At 43.8% G+C, this 18,368-nt stretch overlaps 1 protein-coding gene across 1 annotated transcript in view; it reads right to left on the reverse strand.

Moving 5' to 3' along the window:
• LOC137370283 (uncharacterized) overlaps positions 1-18,368 on the reverse strand; it is a 325,483-nt gene that overhangs the window by 306,919 nt on the left and 196 nt on the right. The gene's annotated exons all lie outside the window — the stretch shown is intronic.

Below are 18,368 nucleotides of genomic sequence, written 5' to 3' on the forward strand. Positions count from 1 at the left end.
CTTCTACATCTTACTCTCTAACACTTTTGTCATCCAGGGAGCTCTGGATTTTGTTTGCTCTACCTTTCCCCTTCGTGGGAAAATACGTAGACTGTGCCCGAACTATCTCTTCTTTAAAGACAGCTGTGGTCAGTTACAGTTTTGGCTGTCAACTTTTAATTTCAATTTATCTGGGTCAGATCCATTCTTACCCTATTGAGGTTGGGTTTCTCCCAGTTAATTATTCTTACTCTGGATTGTTCCTTGCCCTTTTCCATAGCCAACCTAAACCTAATGATACAATGATCACTGTTCCCTAATGTTCACGAACTTGACACTTGATCTACTTGGCCCACCCCATCCCCGAGAACCAGATCGAGCAGTGCCTCATTTCTTGTTGGACTAGAAACATACTGCTGTAGAAAATTCTCCTGAACACATGCCAGGAACTCTTGCCCCTCTCTGTCCTTTCCCACTCTATATTTGGATAGTTAAAATCCCCCATTATAACTACTCTATAATTCTTGCATCTCTCTGTAATTTCCTTGCACGTTTGTTCCTTTACATCTTTCCCACTAGTTGGTGGCCTATAGACAACACCGAGCAATGTAATTGCACCTTTTTTGTTCCTTAGCTCTAGCCAAATAGATTCCGTCCTTGACCCTCTGGGATACCCTCTCTCTCCAGCACTCTCCTCAATCAAAACTGCCACCCCTCCCTCTTTCCTTCATTTCTTATCTTTCCTGAACACCTTGTATCCAGGAATATTAAAACCCAGTCCTGCCCTTCTTTGAGTCAGGTCCCCATTATAGCTACATCATATTTCCTCATGGCTATTTGCGCCTGCAACTCACCAATCTTATTTACCACACTCCGCGCATTCACATACATGCACAGTAAACCTAATTTAGATTTTATTTCTTTCCCCCTTACTCTGAACCCATCTAATCATTACTATTTCCAACTCTAGTGCTATCTGTCTCTCCCAGTATTCTGGGCACCTTGGTATTCCTCTCGACTATTACCTCCTTGTTCCCACACCCCTGCCAAGTTAGTTTAAACCCTCCCCAATAGCACTAGCAAATAGCCCCACTAGAAAACTGGTCCTGGCTTTGTTTAGGTGCAACTCATCCAGCCTGTACAAGTCCCATCTCCCCCAGAGCTGGTTCCAATGTCTCAGGAATCTAAAGCCCTTTCTCCTGCACCATCTTTCCAGCCATGCATTCAACTGCTCTATCCTCCTATTTCTAGACTCACTTGTTCATGGTACTGGGCTACTCCTATGGGTTGTACGCTCAATCAGCACAATGCACTTTACCTAATAGTCCTACCAGTTGGGAACCTTACTGACAGCGGGCAGAAAGCATTTATTTTTGCCAATTTCTCCAATCCTTTCCTGAAGGCGTTTATTTTTTGTGCGGTTCAGTTCCACAGCTACACCTGCAACCTCTATAAAAAGGTTATTCTTTATGTGTGAGCCCAAACACTGTTGGGGGTGATCATTTTAACTTACATCACCAGGTGAAGCGTGGTAAATCAGAAGCCTGTTTTACACTGTCCCAGTTTGATTCCACAGAATTCAATGACGAGGTGTAAAACAGTTTGCTGATTTGCCATCACACATTTTCCGCCTGGTGATAAAAGTTATAATTACTGCACCTCTCTTCCCCCATTCCCCACCATGTGTTCATATAATCATAGAAATTACATTTACAATATCTTACCTGTGCCATAGGAACATAGAAACATAGAAAATAGGAGCAGGAATAGGCCTTTCGGCCCTTCGAGCCTGCTCATTATGATCATGGCTGATCATCCAACTCAGTAACCTGTTCCCGCATTTGCCCCATACCCTTTGATCCCTTTAAACCCTAGAGCTATATCTAACTCCTTCTTGAAAACATACAATGTTTTGGCCTTAACTGCTTTCTATGGTAGCAAATTGCATAGGCTCACCACTCTCTAGGTGAAGAAATTTCTCCTCATCTCAGTCCTGAAAGGTTTACCCCATATCCTTAGACTATAACTCCTGGTTCTGGACTCTCCGACCATCAGGAACATCCTTCCTGCATCTACCCTGTCAAGTCCTGTTAGAATTACATAGGTTTCTATGAGAACCCCCTCACTCTTCTTAACTCCAGCGCAGATAATCCTAACCGACTCAATCTCTCCTCATACGTCAGTCCCGCCATCCCAGGAATCAGTCTGGTAAACCTTCACTGCACTCGCTCTATAGCAAGAACATCCTTCCTCAGATAACGAGACCAAAACTGCACACAATATTCCAGGTTTGGCCTCACCAAGGCCCTGTCTAATTGCAGCAAGACATCCCTGCTCCTGTACTTGAATCCTCTCGCTATGAAGGCCAACATACCATTTGTCTTTTTTACCGCCTGTTGCACCAGCATGCTGACCTTCAGCGACTGGTGTACGAGAACACTCAGGTCTCGCTGCATATTCCCCTCTCTCAGTATATAACTGTTCAGATAATAATCTGCCTTCTGTTTTTGCCACCAAAGTGGATAACCTCACATTTATCCACATTATACTGCATCTGCCATGCATTAGCCCACTCACTCAATTTGTCCAAATCACCCTGAAGCCTCTCTGCATCTACCTCACAACTCACCCTCCCACCCAGTTTTGTGTCATCTGCAAATTTGGAGATATTTCATTTAGTTCTCTCATCTAAATCCTTAATATATATTGTGAAAAGGTGGGGTCCTAGCACCAATCCCTGCGGTACACCACAGGTGACTGCCTGCCATTCGGAAAAAGACCCATTTATCCCTACTCTTTGTTTCCTGTCTGACAACTAATTTTCTATCCAATCAATACACCACCCCCAATCCCATGCGCATTAATTTTACACGCTAATCTATTATGTGGAACTTTGTCGAAAGCCTTCTGAAAGTCCAAATAAACCACATCCACTGGCTCCCCCTCATCAACTCTACTGGTTACATCCTCGAAGAATTCTAGTAGATTTGTCAAGCATGATTTCCCTTTCATAAATCCATGCTGACTCTGCCCGATTCTACTACTGTTCTCTAAGTACTCTGCTATAAAATCTTTGATGATGGATTCTAGAATTTTCCCACTACCGCCGTCAGGCTGACTGGTCTATAATTCCCTGTTTTCTCTCTACCTCCCTTTTTAAATAGTGGGGTTACATTAGCTACCCTCAAATCTGTAGGAACTGTTCCAGAGTCTATAGAATCTTGAAAGATGACCACCAATGCATCCACTATTTCTAGGGCCATTTCCTTAAGTACTCTGGGATGCAGACCATCAGGCCCTGGGGATTTATCAGCCTTCAATCCCATCAATTTCCCCAACAACATTTCTGTACTAATACTGATTTCTTTCAGTTCCTCGCTCTCACTAAACCCTGTATTCCCCAACATTTCTGGTATGATATTTGTGTCCTCCTTTGTGAAGACAGAACCAAAGTATGCATTTAATTGGTCAGCCATTTCTTTATTCCCATAATAAATTCCCCTGTTTCTGACTGTAAGGGACCTACATCTGTCTTCACCAATCTTTTTCTCTTCATATACCTATAGAAACTTTTACAGTCCGTTTTTATGTTCCCCGCCAGTTTGCTCTCGTACTCTATTTTTCCCTTCTTAATCAATCCCTTGGTCCCCCTTTGCTGAATTCTAAACTGCTCCCAATCCTCAGGTCTGTTGTTTTTTTCTGGCAAATTTATATGCCTCTTCCAATGCCAATGTTAGTCCTTCAGCTCTGGTCCCATTTCCCTGCTCTTTCCTCACATTCTTTCATATACTTGTATTCCTTGAGAATTCATTTTCAATTGACGTTTGAGACTCTGCCACAGTAGTTCCTTGTGGCAAAACCTTTCATGTTCCAATAACTCTCTGTGTAAAAAGGCTTCATCAAACTTCCACATTCATATGCACATACAAATTAGGAGTAGGAGTAGGTCACTTAGCTCCTCGAGCCTGCTCCGTCATTCAATAAGATCATGGCTGAACTGATTGTAACCTAAACTCCACATTCCTGCCTACTCCTGATAACCTTCCACCCCCTTACTTATCAAGAATCTATCTACCTCTGCCTTAAAAATATTCAAAGACTCTGCTTCCACTGCCTTTTGAGGAAGAGAGTTCCAAAGACTCATGACCCTCTGAGAGAAAAATTTTCTCCTCAACTCTGCTTAAATGGCCAACCCCTTATTTTTAAAGTGACCCCTAGTTCTAGATTCTCCCACAAGAGGAAACATCCTTTTCACAGCCACCCTGTCAAGACCCCTCAGGACCTCTACATGTTTCAATCAAGTCAACTCCAGCCAATACAAGCCTTGCCTGTCCAACCTTTCCTCACAAGTCAACCTGCCCATTCCGGGTATTAGTCTAGTAAACCTTCTCTGAACTGCTTCCAATGCATTTACAGCCTTAAATAAGGAGACCAATGCTGTACACAGTTCTCCAGATGTGGTCTCACCAATACCCTGTATAGCTGAAGCATACCCTCCCTACTTTTGTATTCAATTCCCCTCACAATAAACAATAACTTTCTATTAGCTTTCCTAATTACTTGCTGAATCTGCATACTAACATTTTGCAATTCATGCACTAGGACACCCAGATCCCTCTGCATCTCAGAGCTCTGCAATCTCTCACCATTTAGGTAATATGCTTCTTTTTTAGTCTTCCTGCCAAAATGGACAATTTCACATTTTCCCACAGTATACTCCATTTTCGAGATCTTTGCCCACTTACTTAACCTATCTATATCCCTTTTTAGCCTCCTTATGTTCTCTTCACAACTTACTTTCCTACCTATCTTTGTGTCATCAGCAAATTTAGAAACCATATCTTTGGTCCCTTCATCCAAGTCATTTATATAAATTGTAAAAAGTTGAGGCCCCAGCACTGATCCCTGCGGCACTTTATTCGTTATATCTTGCCAACCAGAAAATGACCCATTTATGCCTACTCTCTGTTTCTGTTAGCTAGCCAGTCTTCATCCAGGTCAATATGTTACCTGCTACACCATGAGCTTTTATTTTCCACAATAATCTTTGATTTGGCACCTTATCAAAAGCCTTCTGGAAATCTAGGTTCACTACATTCTACATTCACTGGTTCCCCTTTATCCACAGCACATGTTACTTTTTCAAAGAACTCCAAATAATTGGTTAAACATGATTTCCCTTTCACAAAACCATGTTGACTCTGCCTGATTACCTTGAATTTTTCTAAGTACCTTGCGATACCGTCTTTAATAATAGCTTCTAACATTTTCCCTAAGACAGATGTTAAGCTAACCTGCCTGTGGCTGGCCATTTTCTGTCTCCCTCTCTTTTTGAATAAAGGAGTTACATTTGCTATTTTCCAATCTAATGGAACCTTTCCCTCAGTCTCTGCGCCCTTGTTAATGATTCGCCATCCAGTGGCAATAACCTTTCGCTGTCTACTCTTTCAAAATCATTTATAATTTTGAAAACCTAAATTAGATCCCCTTCTTTAACCTTCTCTGTTCCAGTGAAAGAAAGCCAGCTTTACAAGCCTTTGTCCATAGCAATAACTTTTCGCTCCTGGTATCATTCCAGTGAGTCCTTGCTGTACCCTTTCCATGGCTCTAATATTCTGCCTATTAGATTAGATTAGAGATACAGCACTGAAACAGGCCCTTCGGCCCACCGAGTCTGTGCCGAACATCAACCACCCATTTATACTAATCCTACACTAATCCCATATTCCTACCAAACATCCCCACCTGTCCCTATATTTCCCTACCACCTACCTATACTAGTGACAATTTATAATGGCCAATTTACCTATCAACCTGCAAGTCTTTTGGCTTGTGGGAGGAAACCGGAGCACCCGGAGGAAACCCACGCAGACACAGGGAGAACTTGCAAACTCCACACAGGCAGTACCCGGAATCGAACCCGGGTCCCTGGAGCTGTGAGGCTGCGGTGCTAACCACTGCGCCACTGTGCCGCCTATAATGGGGGGCTTAGAATTTCATGCAACACTCCAACATCATGTACTTGTTTTTGTATTCAATGCACATCCCAGAATTGCATTTATCTTTTTAACGTCTTTTCTACCACTACTCCCATCTCTGGAGCTCAAAATTTTCCACTTGAAATCAACACATCTAGCAAGTTGCATATATATAATGCCTTTCACATCCACAGGATGTGCCAAACAGCTTTATAGCTAAAGAAGCACTTTTGAAGTGTAGACACTGCAACGAAATGTAGCTGACAGCTTGCACACTGCAAGGGCACACAATAAGCAATGATATAAATGACCAAATAATCTGTTTTAATTAAGTATTGGATCGTGCTACGCTGGTGTCATATTTAAAAGGCAGGCAGTAATCGTTTTAAAGGCAGTAGCCCCAGAGGAAACTGAGAGGGAGGCCCCACAACTGTTGTGTGTGGGTGATGGCCGCAGGCAGAGCAAGGATTGTGTCCAGGTTTTCGGATGCCTCCCTGGAGGTGGTCCTTCAGGTGACATGGACATGGAGGGAAATCCTTTTTCCTCGGGAACGGAAGAGGAGGCCAGAAAGGCAGACAAGGAGGGCATGGCAGGAGATCACGGAGGAGGTGAGCAGGAGGTGGTCCCATGTATGTGGCTGCAGTGCAGGAAGAGGATCATTGACCTGATGTGGTCTGGCAAGGTGAGTGCAACGCGTAATATTAAGCTCGCAACCTTAAATGTCACAAAAGATGAAAATGAATTTGGAGAAAGGGGTGCCAACCCACTCAGCAGCCATGCGCAGGCAGCAACATTGGCTGCAAGATGCATGTTAACCTCTCTGTGCAGAACACTGGTCAGTCAGAGTTGACCCCTACACTGCCAGTACTGAATGACTGCATGCAACAGGCATCCTTGTAGGCTATGATGGACAATGAAGCTGCCACCAACATAGACATGGTGTGTCTCTATGATGGGCAAGTGGCAATGTTAATTTATGTGCTTGCATAAGAGTGCTCACAATGAGTGTGAGAGAAGGAGGACTGGAGGTGGCGTTCAACTTCTCACCGTCCTGATGACAATGGAGGAGCCAGCCCTGGAGTTGGGAAGCTAGAAGGCAAGGCAGGCTGTCGCTGATGGTGAGATGGGTGTAGAGCTGCCTGACAGTGAATGCCCTAACGGATGAGGGCAGTACACCCTCTGGAGAGGGAGAGGCATAGTGCTCATGTGGCCACTACTGGTCACATACAGCTCCAGAAGTAGAAAGATGGACATGTTGTAACGCACAGGGCGCACTCATCACTTTTCTCTCTCTCTCGCAGGTCAAGTAGAAGAGGCGGCTGCCGAGCCTGTCGGACAGCTTCCCACCTCTGAGGAGGAGACCTCAGAGAATTCAGTGTCACATCATTCCCTCGCACCCTCCACCAGGGCAGATACTCTCATGTTGGTGGGCAATTGCACGCATGTAGCAATGGAGGCACAATCTGGTCAGCACACCTCAGAGGCACCTGAGCAACTGACAGAGGCAGTGACAGTTGTGGCCACTTGCACTCAGAACTGTGGGAGGCCAGGGTGATGCTGAGCTTCAGGCTGATGACATGCCTCATGAATCATCAACAAGGCAGCAGATCCTGGAGCTGCAGCGTGAGGTGCGTGAACAACTGGCAAAGCTTCCGGAGCCTTTTCACACTCGTGCACGAACGATGGAGGAGTCCATCCAGGCCATGAGTGCCGTGTCTCTGGCGCATGCGCACATGGCATCCTCCATTGAGAGAGTGGCGGCCCTCAAAGAGCCACATCCAGCACACCACACAGTGGATGTCGGAGATGTGCGCTGATCTGCATGCCATCGCCACCTCTATGAGCTCTGTTAAGCAGTGGCTGGGTGAGGAGGGATTGAATAACCTGGGGTCATTGCCAGGTGTTCATGCTCCACAGGTGAGCAGAGAGGCATAAGTGTGCCCAGAAAGGGTAGAGCTGCGGCTGCCTGAAGCACCTGGGGGCTCCTCTCAAGGCTGTCCTGACATGGACGACAGGTCCTTATCCCCTCTGATGATGACACCAACACCCCATGAACCTGCAAAGATAGAGGTGGCTCTAGCACAAGTGCAGGAGGCCCCTCCCCCCACCCCCCACCCCATGCCAGGGCCCTCTAGGCCTCAGGCAACCAGAAGACAACCGCCACAGCCATTGAAAGTCACTGAGAAGAAAGATAAGCAGCTTGCTTCCACAGTGCAAGGAGAGCACCGTGTAGGAGTTTCCGCAAGCACACAGGAAAGTCCACATAGCTGCACTTGGGTTTCTCTGGGTGATAGTGTGTTGTTCGATGTCACCTTGTTTTTTAATTGTGATTAATGAAATCTGTATGCTGCACCGCAAAATGAATCCTTTACTCATTTCTGCTGGGCCATTAACAGTTTGATTGCTCTCGCAGAGAGTGATGGAAAGGTCCACACTGCATTAGGTCAATTAGTTATCCATGACGCGGCCTGATATCATGATGGGCCCTTTGAGATGGTAAGGGCATTCAAGGAAAGGGCAAAAAGGCTGTAGAAGATAGAAGATCAATTTGTTTGCATAGACGTCAATGGAAGGCTCATGAGAAACGTACCTGTATTCGGGACTCACGAGCCTCCCTCATGCGTATTTCATTGCGTCTTGCCGTGGTCCCTCGGGTGCATTGCCATGGTCCACCTGGACAGCAGCCCCCTCCAAATCTTCATCCTCGGAGGATGTACCTCACTCTAGGATGCCCTCATTGTCCAAAGCTTCACCCCTCTATAGGGCCAGGTTGTGCAGAGCACAGCACACCGCACCAATATTCCAGGGTACACAGTATTTCAAAAGGACAGACAGAATTCTCACCCCAACTGCACTGAAAACAATATTCAAACCCGAGAGTTGACCTCCTGACCTCCATAAACCTTGACATGTGACAGAATTAAAAAGGAGGAGGTGTACCCCAGTAGTAAAGGATAACATAAGGACAGTAGTGGGAAAAGATCTTGGCTTAGAAGATCAGGAAGTAGAATCATATGGATGGAGATCAGGAATAAAAACTGCCAGAAAACACTGGTGGGTGTAGTTTATAGGCCCCATAACAGTGGTAATAGTGTTAGACAGAGCATTAAGCAAGAAATAATTGGAGCTTGTAACAAAGGCAATGTAATCATTGCAGGGGACTTTAATCTTCATTTGGACTGGACCGATCAAATTGTCAACAGTGGTCTGGAAAATGAGTTTGTAGAATGCTTTTGTGATAGTTTACTGGAACAATACATTGTGGAACCAACTAGGAGTAAAGCTATTTCAGATCTTGTATCGGGCAATGAGGCAGAGTTAATTAGTAATCTCATAGTAAAAAATCTGCTGGAAAAAAAAGTGATCACTATGCAATTGAATTCCATATTAAGTTTGAAAGCAGCTACACCAATCCCAAACAAGAATCTTAAACTTAAATAAAGCCAATTACACAGGTCTGAGAGGAGAGCTGGCTAAGGTTGATTGGTTAAACAGACTACAAGGTATGGTGGTAAGTAAACATTTAAAGAAACAATTCAAAATGTTCAACAAAAATATACTCCATTAAAAAAGAAAAACTCAGTAAGAAAGGTCTATCCATGGCTTACCCGGGAAGTTAAGGATAGTATTAGATTAAAAGAGGCTTATAATTTGGCAAAGAATGGTAGTAAACCTGAGGACTGGGAGTGTTTTAGAAACCAGCAAAGGGCCACCAAAAAGTTGATTAAAAAAGGGGGAAAAAATCAAATAAGTGAGTAAACTAGCCAGGAATATAAAAACAGACTGTAAGAATTTTTACAAGTACATAAAAAGGAAGAGTAGCTTGGAAGAGGAGACAGGAGAAATTATCATAGGGAATGAGGAAATGGCAGAAACATTGAATAAATATTTTGCGTCATCTTCACTTTAGAAGACACACATTACATATCAAAAATAACAGGTAACCAAGTAGCTAATAAGAGTGAGGAACTTAAAGTAATTAATATCAGCAGAGAAAAAGTGTTAGAGAAACTTAAGAGACTAAAGTTTGACAAATCCCCAGGACCTGATGGCCTACATCTTGGGGTTCGAAAAGAGGTAGCTGCAGAGATAATGGATGCGCTGGTTACGATTTTCCACAATTCCAGAGAATCTAGAATGGTCTCAGCGAATTGCAAGTTAGCAAATGTAACTCTGCTATTCAAGAAAGGAGGGAGAGAGAAAATGAGGAACTACAGGCCTGTCAGTCGTCAGGAGAATGCTGGAATCTATTCTTAAGAAAGTCTTAACAATACACTTAGAAAACCATAGTATGATTAGACAAAGTCAATATGGTTTTACAAAAGGCAAATCATGTTTGATAAATTTATTAGAGTTTTTTGAGGATGTAACTAGAAAGGTATATAAAGGATGTAGTATACCTGTATTTCCGAAAGGCATCTGATAAGGTGCCACACAGAAGGTTAATACACAAGATAAGGGCTCATGGCATTGAGGGTAATATATTAGCATGGATAGAGGATTGGTTAACAGACAAGAAGCAGAGAGTAGGGATAAACGGGGCACTTTCAAGTTGGCAGGCTGTGACTAGTGGAGTGCCGCAATTATCAGTGCTGGGGCCTCAGCTATTTACAATCTATATTAATGACTTAGACAAAGAGATTGAGAGTAATGTAGCTAAGTTTGCTGATGATATGAGCTAGATGGGAACGTAAGCTGTGAGGAGGACATAAAGAGGCTGCAAAGAGGTATAGACAGGTTGTGAGTAGGCAACAAGGTGGCAGATGGAGTATAATGCAGAGAAGTAGGAGGTTATTCACTTTGGTAGTAAGAATAGAAAAGCAGAATATTTTTTAAAAGGTGTGAAATTTCTAAATGTTGATGTTCAGAGGGGCTTAGGTGTATTCATACAAGGAACACAAAGATAGTATGCAGATACAGCAAGCAATTAGGAAGGCAATGGCATGTTGGCCTTTATTGCAAGGGGATTGGCGTACAAAAATAAGGAAGTCTTGCTACAATTTGGCTTTGGTGAGATCACACCTGGAGTACAATGCTCAGTTTTGGTCTCTATATTTATAGGAAGGATATACTTGCATTGGAGGTGGTACAGCGAAGGTTCACTAGATTAGTTCCTGGACTGAGAAGGTTGTCCTTTGATGAGAGGCTGAGTAAATTGCATCTATACTCTCTGACATTTAGAAGAATGAGAGGTGATCTGATTGAAACATACAAGATTGTGAAGGGGTTTGACAGGGTAGACATGGAGAGGTTGTTTCCGCTGGCTGGGGAATCTAGAACATGGGGGCACAGTCACAGGATAAGGGGCTGATCATTTAGAACTGAGATGAGGAGAAATTTCTTCACTCAAAGGGTTGTGAATCGTTGGAATTCTCTAACCCAGAGGGTAGTGGATGCTCCATCGCTGAATATATTTAAGGCTCCACCATATATATCAAGGCATCTGAACTGCATTTTCAGAAGCCCTAAGGCCTGCTCAATGGTTTCTCAAGTTGACGCATGGCATCTGTTTTATGGCTGCTGTCCATCTGTGCTCAAGTTCCACACAGGTGTCAGTAGCCCTGTTTTCAGTGGGTCGCCCTCGTCACCCAGTATCCATGGTTAAAGGCATGCGGGGGCCTAAAAAGCTTGAGCACCTGGGAAAGCCTTAGAATGAAGGGGAGGCAGTGGTGTAGTGGTAATGTCACTAGACTAGTAATCTAGAAACCTAGGCTCATCCTCTGGGAACATGGGTTCGAATCCCACCACGGCAGATGGCGAAATTTGATATCAATTAATAAATCTGGAATTAAATCTAGTCTGATAGTGCCCATTGTTGATTGTCGTATTTTTACACAGAGGGTGGTGAGTGCCTGGAACTTGCTGCCGAGGGAGGGGGTGGAAGCAGGTACGACAGCGACGTTTAAGAGGCAGCTTGACAAATAAATGAATAGGATGGGAATAGAGGGATACGGACCCTGGAAGTGCAGAAGGTTTTAGTTTAGACAGGCATCATGATCGGCGCAGGCTTGGAGGGCTGAATGGCCTGTTCCTGTGCTGTGCTGTGCTGTACTGTTCTTTGTTCTTTCTTTGTTCTTTGAGTCGTGGCAGCTGCCCAGGAACCTTGCACAGACCTGAAGAAAGTGTTTGCGATGGTAGCAAACATTTGCCTGATTAGCAAGTAAAAGCCCTTCCTGTTGATGAAGGCTGCTGCCTGGTCAGTGGCAGCCTTGATGGCCACATGCGTGCAGTCGATTACACCCTGCACCTGGGGGAGTCCAGCGATGGCACAAAATCCTACATCCCTCTCAGCCCGACTGTCCAGATCAGTGTGAAAGTGCTCATATTGGCTGGCCCTCTTGAACATGACATTTGTGACCGTCTTGAAACAGCGATGAGACACAAACTGGGAAATCCCACAGATGTCTCCAGAAGATCCCTGCAATGATTCTGAAGCATAAAAATTCAGCACCACTGTAACCTTCACTGCCACAAGCAATGGGTGCCACCACTTCCCATTGGGCTCAGATCCTCCTTCATCGTGGCACATAGCTCAGTGACGGCCTACCCGGAGATGCACAGTCTTTGGCGACACTGCTGCTCCGACATTTGCTGGAAGCAGAGCAACTGACGGTAAACCATCTCTGGTGGATAGCATTTTCTGCACAAAAGAAGCTGGTTGCATGCCCTTCTGCACGCTCCTCATCCACGCCCTCTTCCAGCCTCATGATCCTTGTGCCTCTCTGCTTGCTGCAGCCCCACCTCCAGTGGCTGCAGCTGTCTCCCTCTCTGATGCTCCTCCTCACAGGTGGTCTCAAAACAGGAGTGAATGAGACCCATTGTAAATTGCTGAACTCACTTCTCAAGGCTGGAGTACTCCCGTACTCTGCATACTTAACTTGCAAGTCAGACAGGACACTCAATCTGAATGCCTCCGATGTGCTCGCCAAGTTTGGCCAGCATCCAGATTGCTGATACACTGATTTACTCTTTCAGTCTCCTGACACTGCCACGCTACTCGCAATGGCTGCCAATTGCCACCAGAATGAACTTCCATTGAGTTTCCACCTCCCTAAACATGGCAAGTCTCTGAAACTTTATGTTCTTGTGCACTCCTCACAAAATTGTGAACAGCTCATAAAATTACCATTAATGGCCTGTTTAACAGGCTCAATTGCCTTCCCAACACCTTAAAACACAGCCTCCACACGCCAGCCCAGTCGCCTCTGGGAATATTCCCTGGTGGTATAAAGACATCAGGCTTCCGTCACAACGCTACCCACTGGCATTTTGCTGCCCCATCCACCTCTCAGCCTGTCGCCATTGCTGTGACAGAATTCTGCTCGAGATATTTGGACAGGTGACCAAAAGCTATCAAGCTATCAAAGAGTTAAGTTTTAAGGAGAATCTTAAATGAGGAGAGAGGGGCAGGGAAAAGTAGGAAGGGAATCCCAGAATTTAGGGTGGCACAGTGGCACAGTGGTTAGCACCGCAGCTTCACAGCTCCAGGGACCCGGGTTCGATTCTGGGTACTGCCTGTGCGGAGTTTGCAAGTTCTCCCTGTGACCGATTGGGTTTTCGCTGGGTGCTCCGGTTTCCTCCCACAGCCAAAGACTTGCAGGTGATAGGTAAATTGGCCATTGTAAATTACCCTGTGTGTAAGTAGGTGGTAGGGAATATGGGATTACTGTAGGGTTAGTATAAATGGGTGGTTGTTGGTCGGCACAGACTCGGTGGGCCGAAAGGCCTGTTTCAGTGTTTGTATCTCTAAATAAATAAACTTAGGGTCTAGACAACTGAAGGCATGACTGGCAGTGGAGTAAAGAAAAGCAGGGATGCAAAATAGGCCAGAACTGGAGGAACACAGTGTTCTTGAAGGATTATAGGGCTGGAAAAGGTTACAGAAATAGGGAGGGGCAAGGCCACAGCAAGGTTTGAATACAAGAATGAAATTTTAATCGGACATATCACCATGCACCAATAAGATAAAAGAAAGAATTTCACAACCTCAGGACATACCAAAGCACTTTGCAGACAATTAAATATTTTTGAAGTGTTGTAAGGTAGGAAATGTGGCTGCCAGTTTGCGCACAGCAAGGTCCCACAAAAAGTAACGTGATAATGAGCAGATATTGTAGATTAGTGATACCTCTGTTTATGAAGCCCAAGATCCCATATGCTTTACTAACTACTCTCTGAATATGTTCTGCCACCTTCAAAGATTGATGCACATGAACCCCCTTAAAAATTACCCATTGTTCCGTTGCAGTTTATCCTGAAAGTCTTTGGTTCCACTTTACCCTCTGTCCCTGTACACTGTAGATTTGTGTCATTTAGTCTATATTGCCTCTCCCTATCCCTTCTGCCAAAATGCATCACCTCACACTTTTCCATATTAAATTCCATCTGCCAATTGTCTGCCCATTCTGCTAGCCTATCTATGACCTATTTCAGTTGATTGGTATCATCTTCACTGTCTGTCACACCTCCAAGTTTGATATCATTGGCAAATTTTGAAATTTTACTTTGTATTCCAATATCCTAGCCATTTATATGTATCAAAAAAGCAGTGATCCTAACACTGAATTTTGGGGAACACCACTGTCTAGGATCTTCTAGTCTGAACAACAACCATTTACCACAACTTATTCTTTTCTACACTTAAACCATTTTTTAAAAATCAAGCTGACATTCCTATTCCATGAGCCTCAATTTTATTAACTAGCCTTTTATGTGGTACTTTGTCAACTGCTTTCTTAGAATCCATATAGACAACATTGATTGCTTTCCCTTCATCAACATTCTCTGTTACTTCATCAAAAAATTCTATTTGATTAGTTAGGCACCATCTGTCTTTTATAAATCCATGCTGGATCTCTTTAATTAACTCAAATTCTCCAACTGCCTGTTGATTTTTCCCCCGATTATTGTTTCTAAAACCTAACCCATCACAGATGTTAAACTGACTGGTCTGTAGTTACTAGAAATGTCCTTACACACTTTCTTGAATAAGGGTGACACATTTGCCACTCGCCAATCCTCTAGCACCCCCCCGTATCAATGTAAGATTACAAGATTATGGCAAGCCCTTCGACGATCTCCAATCCCACTTCCGTTAGCAATCTGGAATGCAAACCATCAGGACCAGGCAATTTAGCCACTCTAAGCATAGCCAGCCTTTCCAGTGCATCCTTCCTAGCAATTTTAACTCCATTCATTAGTTCTACCATCTCCGCTTCTACCAATATTTTGTCAGCATCTTCTTCCTTAGTAAACACCAATACAAAGTACTCATTAAGTATTCCATCCTTGTTCTGCACCTCTAAGTGTATATCTTGCTCTTTGTCCTTAATAGGCCCCACCCCACCTCTTACTCCCTGAAAAGTTGACAGTCGGACCTGAATACCTCTTCTCTCTATGTTGTTGGTACTGATGTGTACCACAACTTCTGGCTCACTCCCTTCCCCTGCAGAATATTCTGCACTCTCCCATTTAATCATTTCTTTTACAACAGAATTTAAATTAAAATATTAGAAGTGCATTTACTCCTGGAAAATAATAGCAAAAGAGATACTTTCCATGTTTTAGATTCATAACGTTAAAACGATGATGCTGTCTTTAGTTGAGATCAGTCTATGTTCGCAGTACTGCACATTGAATGTATGAATAATTGTGAACCAAGCTACAGTAAATCAAGATTATAAAAGATATGTATCCAAGAAAGGTGTTTATGTTATTCCAATATAAGATTTTGTACCTTAGCTTGTGTTTATGTCTCTCACTGTGATTGGGGGCACAGTGAATGTCTGGTACTGTGATAATCTCAAGGACACAGAGCTCAAGCTTAACTGCCAGTAGATGAAAAACAATGCCCTAAGAAAAGTGCTCATTCTCTTAGAATCCAACAGTGTCTGGCGAGGATGGTGTGTAGTAAACATATAAATAAACTACTAGTGGTAAAATACTCTACGACCTAGGCATTAATTTCCATGTTGATCTTACCAACTTTTCCATTGGGACAGTTTTAACAGTACTTTTTCAGACATGCTATACCCCATGTTACATGCTCAGGGAATCCCCTTGAAATGGGAACAGGTATACAGTGATTTATTCATAAGAATTATTCTTCATTGAATATATTTAATTGGAACTTTATAAAGGTAGATTATAATTGATTAACAAATGCAATGTTGAGAAACCATTATCTGTAAGTATAATAGAATGACAGTGTGATGTGTCTTAGTGCCCCAGAAGAAGCAGTCACTTGCCCATGCCTACACTCAATGCTTGTTCTGAACATTCTTTTACCGTTTATTCAGAACTCCAATATTTATACACTGGGGATCTGTAACCTCAAAGGTCACACTAAAGTCAACATAATAGTTATTGTTTCTTCCTACATCATATCACAAGGTTAATAACTCTCTATAGAAGTCAAATCAAAATGAACATGAGGTCAGAGTCGTAGCTATTTACACTAACACACACACACGTACATATATATAAAATCAATTCATTTTCAGTATCTTGTGAATAATCTCCATCTAATGGTTCCAGTGGGCCACTTACAGGGTGACCTTTACAGGCAATTTGAACCGCATAACCAGCAGTAAATTAAAACAGCTTGATGACACCATCTTACTTCAAAAGAGTACAGTGAAATCCCCTCGATAATTTAATCACATGAAAATTGTTTGATCCTGTGCAAGGAATGACGCATCCATCAAGTTAAGAAATGTACTAAATGCTGGAGTTGAGCGAACAGTACTGTCCCACCTTAGATGAGGCACTGAATAAATTAAGAACCACAAATAATGTAATAATAGCCATCTTTAAATTTCCTCATGCCAACCACTGCACCTTAAAAAAATGTACTGTATAATGCTGATTTTGTATTTAACATCTCCTAATGTCATATTGCCAAATCAAGACTTTAGTGATGATTTCCTCCCTAGTAAAGGCAGAAAAACATTTTTTATTTAATGTCAGCAGAAATTGATAAGTCCCTGGATAAAAGAGGTGGCTTTATGCTTACATTACTGCCTTGATTCAATCGATAACAACCGAAAAGGTCAAAGATTTTTCTCTATGAATTAGTGCCAACCAGCTCAGACCAATGAGACCAACACTCCCACTGACTGCAGGATGCAGATCAGATGTTCTCGCCACTGTTAACATCAAATGAAATTAAGGCTTTCAATTTCGTCCACTCGGTCACGGGCAAACTTGGTACAATACCCAGCCTCTTTGTGCCAGTGATGTGAAGATAACAAAATTCGACTGGGGATTAGAGCGGTTGTGTGTGTGGAGATATTAAAGGAAAGGAAATCCTCTTATAAAAGCCATGTGGGGGCGGGGATGAACACCAAGCAGTGAACCCATCTCTCTCCAATTTCTCAACTGCTTGTTGGGACGTCAAGAAAGGCCAGGTTAACTCTTTCCGTACACTGACAAGCTGCTGAGGAAGCCTTTATAACAGTTTTTGAATCTAAAGCTTGAAAGGTGCTGGGAATATTTGATGCTTCGACCCAACAAATTCAACAAGCAAATATTTCCAGTTCTATTCAATTGAGCGAGCTGTGATGGAAAAGGGGAATAATCCAAGGGAAACTCATAACCAACCTCTCGGGATGCTCGGCAGCAGAACACAACGATTTCCCCAAATACACCAGAAATGAAATGCTGTGGGGAAGCAGACAGTCGCTTACTTCCAGCCGGCTTCCAGTCTCCTTTCACTGGGCTTTATTTCCTAACAGTGTTTGACTTTTAAAGATTGTTTTTGCTTTATTTCAAAGGGAATTTTAATACTAACCCGGTCCTGATCTTGCGGGTACAAAGGGGCGGATTCTGGGTTAACCAATCCACTTTCTGCTCTCAGTCCATTCGGATCTAGAGAATCTGGACTCAACCCCCACCCCCCCCCCCCCCCCCCCCCCAAAACCAATCCCCAGAGACCGCTCTATCTTTCTGCTCGGATCCTTGTAATGGGAACAAGAGATCGGATTTCACACGTCCCCATGGTAAACCCGGCCGAGAGGCAGCAGCAAATCCCAGCCTTTTCCTGTTCTGCATCGGGCTACATCTAGCCCGATCACATCTTGAAAGCCGCGCGGAGCCGTGCCAGCCCGGGTTTGTCTTGCTTTCCCTCTGCTCCCTTGCTTCCCTTTACCTCCCCCCTCGGGCTTTCCACCGTCCCTCAATCTGAACCTCTACCTCTCCTCTTCTCCCTCCCTTCACCGCCTCCCCTCCGCTGTCTCTTCCTTCTCCTTTCCTCTCCATTCCCTCTCCTTCTATCAGACTTTTCTCCCCCCCCCCCCCCCCCCCCACCCCCCTTCTTTCCCCTCTCTAATGCTTTTCCAACCTCCCCACTCCTGCTTTCCCCGCTCTCGGCTGGTCGCTGTCCGCTCCTTCTTGGTGCTGAACCGCTCAGCT

The sequence above is a fragment of the Heterodontus francisci genome, chromosome 5 (assembly GCF_036365525.1).
Source record: "Heterodontus francisci isolate sHetFra1 chromosome 5, sHetFra1.hap1, whole genome shotgun sequence".
NCBI lineage: Eukaryota > Metazoa > Chordata > Chondrichthyes > Heterodontiformes > Heterodontidae > Heterodontus > Heterodontus francisci.